The sequence below is a fragment of the Carlito syrichta genome, unplaced genomic scaffold (assembly GCF_000164805.1).
Source record: "Carlito syrichta isolate Samal-C Ts95f unplaced genomic scaffold, Tarsius_syrichta-2.0.1 Scaffold315109, whole genome shotgun sequence".
NCBI lineage: Eukaryota > Metazoa > Chordata > Mammalia > Primates > Tarsiidae > Carlito > Carlito syrichta.
In genome coordinates this window covers 301,326-306,561 of record NW_007259205.1, presented here as the reverse complement: position 1 = coordinate 306,561, position 5,236 = coordinate 301,326, and positions in this window count along the sequence as shown.

Here is a 5,236-nt window from a genome sequence, read left to right as displayed (position 1 = left end):
CTTCGTCACCCAGACTGGAGTGGAGTGGCCGCTCCCGGCCACCGCAGCCTCGAGCTGCTGGGCTCCGGCGATCCTTCCCCCTCAGCCTTGTGAGTAGCTGAAACTGCAGGCACGCACTACCACGCCCGGCTAATTTTTTGATTTATTGTGGAGATGAGGTCTCGCCAAGTTGCCCAGGCGGGTCTCGAACCCTCGTTCTCAGGCAATTCTCTCACCTCAGCCTCCCAAGGCGCGGGCTGAGCCACCGAGGCCGTTTTAGAATATTTTTTATGTATCTTTAAGAACGACAGCAATTATTGTTCTTGTTTGCCTAGTACATTGCGAAATGCAAAGTGTTCTGTTTGGTTGCAAAATGCAAATTGGATAGATTAATAGTCACCTCACAACTTCCATTTCCTGGAAAGTATTTTGGTAATTAGAGTATGATTAATTTATTTTCTCTTTGGGGAGGCAGCATTAATGAAATCCCCACAACTTTTGTAAAAAGCAAAAATGCTAGGTTATGTACAGTGGACAGTTGCATCATGAGTTAGTCACAAATTTTGCATTTAAATTTTACATAGAGGAACAAATGTGATTTAGTAGCTTAATATAACAAAAGAAAAGTGTATTAAAAAACATACAGCATTATAACACAAGCATCTCACAAATTTTAGACCTGCAATTAAATTTAATTACTAGAACAGAGAGAAACCCTAGCTTTCAAAGTTTCTCCATTTATCTGCATTTCTCATATATTCTGTCATTTATTTTCATGTTTGTACTTGCTAAAATTAATTCATCCAAAAATTTTTATCAATCCTGGCATAACTGTTCTTGCCATCACAGAAATTGAATAAAAATTTGAATCTTGATTAATTTTTTTGGCGACCAAAAAATAGTGATCAAATATCAGTTCTATTTATAGTAGCAGATAACTTAATGTGGCTAATAAATGTCATACGTGAATACAATTTTTAACAATTACATTTCAAAATACATTAGAAACATCATTTTAAAATAGGGAAACAGAGAATTCACTTATTAAGAACATAACTAGTTTATAAATTGCTTAAGCTATAATTTTAAATGCCACCCACTATCCCCAAATGATTTTGCTCTTTGTTTTTAATACTGTGGCTTTGCTACACGTCAACCAATTACTGAACAGTTCAACTATGAAGTCAGTGAAATGGCTTCTGAGCATCATTTAATGAAAAGACCCTTTGATCTAAAAAGGAATTCAAGTGCAATCACACAGAGGGATCAAACCAATTTATTAGATTATTTCAAAGTAAACTTTTGGGATTAAGTGAAAACCCCAGAGTAGAGAGAAAAAAAAGAACAAAAAACCATAGATGACTCTATTAGTTCTACCACAAACAAGTCTTATGATCACTGGCAAAGAATCCATTACATTCAAGTTTTCTCACATCTAAAATGAGGATGATAATTTCTATCATTGCACCTTCACAGGAGTGTTGTCAACATTAATGAAGGTCACAAATATGGCAAGGCTTTTTAAACATCAACATGTTTTATTCTTGTTATTTGTCTCAAACCAGACAACACACATGTGTATTGCATATCATCTCAAAGTTCTCTAATATATGCAGTATAAATTACCCTTTATTTAACTTGATGTTATCTGATACTGCATTTTATTCTACTCAAAAAATACATATTAATTATATTCCCTGGAAAAAAAAGTTACTTCTCTGCAAATTGCTATTTCTTTGTCTTTTTTGGTAACTAAGTAATGTATCCAAGTACTGTAGTAGATTGTGGTGAGATTGTCTAACTTTTTTTTTTAAGTAAAATATCTCTTACTAAAATGTAACTTTTATAATTATACTTACACATTTATAAGCCCTTTATTTTAGTTATTTGTCTATTGATTTATCTATGTATGCATGTATTTATTTATTTTGAGGCAGGATCTCACTCTGTCGCCCAGGCTGGAGCCCCAGCTGAAGGGCAGTGGCACAATTAGGGCTCACTGTAGCCTATCTCTCCTGGGTTCAGGTGATCCTTTCACCTCTGCCTCCTGAGTGGCTGGAACTACAGGCATACACTACCACAACTGGCTAATTATTCCATATGCCCTTCAAAATGATGTTAAGAGCAAAATGAGGTCACACATTTCTCTTTAATTTCTGGCCTCCCTCTCCGACCTTGGGGAGGTGAATCTTTTCCCTCTTTTTCTCTAATCTACTTTCTAAATAAACTATATTTTCCAATCTAAACAAAGAGAGCAAAATAAATGGTCAATTTCTCTCTGAAATTCTCTCAAAATTACTTAGAATTGTCAATTAAACTTATTTTCATAGTCAAAAACTTTCTAAAATCTCTCCTTTTTACTGCATGACCCATGAAGTAGCACAGCTTGTGTTGTAGGGTGTTAACTGCAGAACCACAGCTTTATCAAAATTGCTTTTTAATTGTGTACTTTGCTTATTCTAAATATCTATTTCACTGTTTCCACAGGGTTGCCAATATCTGTGCTATTCTCAGTGCCTGATTCAAAAAATACTAAACTTTTGTGGCAAAATACAGCAATTGGCTATCTCATTTATCATAACGTTTGTCCAGATACATTTTTTAAAACATAAAAAGTATATACCATTATACAATTTATGTAGTTTCTTTCTTCTTTTTTCCTCTCTTTTTCTCTATGAACTTGGGTTGGACAGTTGTCCTCCCTCATCTGCAGGGGATAAGTTCCGAGAAAACTGCTGGATGCTTGAAATTCTAAAGAATAATGAACTCTACATATACTATCTTTTTTCTTGTGTATATATACATATGATAAAATTTAATTTATAAATTAGGCACAGTAAGAGAGTAGCAATAATAACTAATAATAAAGTACTATAATTATGATAACAATGAACTGTAACAAGAGTTATGTGGATGTGATGTCTCTTAAAATATCTTATTTTACTGTACTCATCTGTTTTTGCACTACAGTTGACGATAGGTAACTGAAATTGTGGAAAGTGGAACTATGAATAAGGTATAATGATTCTTTTTTGTCAATAATCCATTCCAATGTCACTTAGCAATATGGGAAGTGAGTAGTCAAACTCTGTGGAAAATGAAATGCTACTTTTACAACAGAAAGCAAACTACATATCCATAACCAGAAACTGTTTATTTGTTTCTCCTGATAAACTAAATAAATGCAAAACCATATTTTAGAATACTAAGAAATATTGCTCTCTTACATATAGAATCAGCCCATTTAATTTTGCATAATATTGTAATATTTTTTATAATTGTAAATTTGCAACTATGGTATATCCTCAAGGGTAAGTAAAGATAGCTCTCAAAATATTTCATTAACTGCATTTTTTTGAATTGTACTTTTTATTGTGTCAAAAAATCAATTTACCCTTTTATGCTAAGGTTTTAATTAAGGACATCCTTAGTATATAAATACTGGTATTATGAGGTTCAAGCATCTTATTTAAGATGATGGACTTAACATATATACTAGTTCCTTTTCATTATGCCATGATTTATTATACAGAATATTTTACTTGAAAATAATTTGTCCCATCATTTTATATTTAATGACAGAAGTCAGACTATCTGCTTTTAGTCTTAACATGCTTTTTTTCTCAATTATCAGACTTATTTTTGTGTCAGTAAGATATTTGGTTTACTCTTAAGCAATACAGGTTTGAACTGTGACACCACTTATACATGAATGTTTAAAATAAATATATTGGAAAGTTTTATTGTGATTTTTGACAACTTCAAAAAATTTACAGGTAAACCATGAAGTTTAGAAATATTGGAAAAATAAGAAAAAAGGTTTGTCATGGATGTATCAAATATGTCACTACCAGTCTATTTTATCATTTACTGCCATAAAATATACACAAATCTATTGCAAAAAAAAAACATTAAAATGTAAGCACACAAACACAAATCAGTATGTTGTCATTTGCAGTAGCAAGAAATAAACAAATGTAAAGATGCTGTATTAAATCATAGTTGCATAAAATTAACTGTGACAGTATACACAATATACTACCGTAATAATTTTGTAGTCACCTCCTGTTGCTATTGTGGTGAGCTCAAGTATTTCTAGAATCCACTTAAAACGGTGTGATGCTAATCATCTCCACATGAGCAGTTTGTCTCTCCAGTAAATTGCATATAAAGTGTGAAAAACACACTGTATAAACCATAAACCTTGAAAAACACCATGGGACTCATAGGTAGTGCCACAAGTAATGCTGGAAGTGTTTCCAAGAAGCAAAGAAAACTCATGATATTTCAAGAAAAGGTTGAGTTGCTTGGCATGTACTGCAGATTGAGGCCTGCATTTGCTGTTACCCACCTCCACCCCCACCCTCATTTCAAGACAAATGAATCCAGAGTGAGAACCAACCACTGGGGGAAAAGGAAAGAAGGAAGGAAGGAGGGAAGGAAGGAAGGAAGCGGGGGAGAGAGGGAGAGAGAGAGAGAAAAGAGAGAAAGAAAGAGAAAGAAAGAAAAACGCGTTCAGTTATTGCTCAGCTATATCTTCAGGTGCTAAAACTTTGCACTTTTTGTGAAATGACTTTTTGTCTCATATTGAAAACAAAATATTTTCGGCTGGGCATGGATAATAACACTGGCTTGTAGTTCCAACTACTTGGAAGACTGAGGTGGAAGGATTCCCCTGAGCCTAGCATGTTGAGGCTGCAGTGGCCGTGAGCATGCCACTGCACTCCAGTCTGGGTGACTGACTGAGTGAGACTCCAACTCAACAACAACAGAAAAATGGGGGCCGGGTTGGGTGATGCAGCCTGTAATCCCAGCACTTTGGGAGGCCAAGGAGAGTGACTTGCCTGAGCCCGTGGATACGAGAGCAGCCCGGGCAACTTAGTGAGACCTCACTCATCTCTACAATTAAAAAAAAAAAAAAAAAAGCCGGGCAGGCAGCACTCGCCTGTAGTTTTGACTACTTGGAAGGCTGAGGTGGAAGGATCCCCGGAGCTTGGCAGCGGGTCCATTTTGGGGTGGCGGTGAGTATCCCACTGCAGTCCAGCCTGGGGGATGGAGTGAGACTCGAACTCAAAAAAAAATCCAAAACTTTATGTGTGTGCAGGATTCTTGTAAGAAAGTCCTACTGATAGAGTTTTATATCATTCATGAAAAGGCAAAATCATTTTTTGACAAATCAAAGCTAAAGGAAGGTAAAGGATCTAAATCTGTAGTACTTAATGTCAGCAAAAATGGTTTGATAATTTTAGAAAGAGTT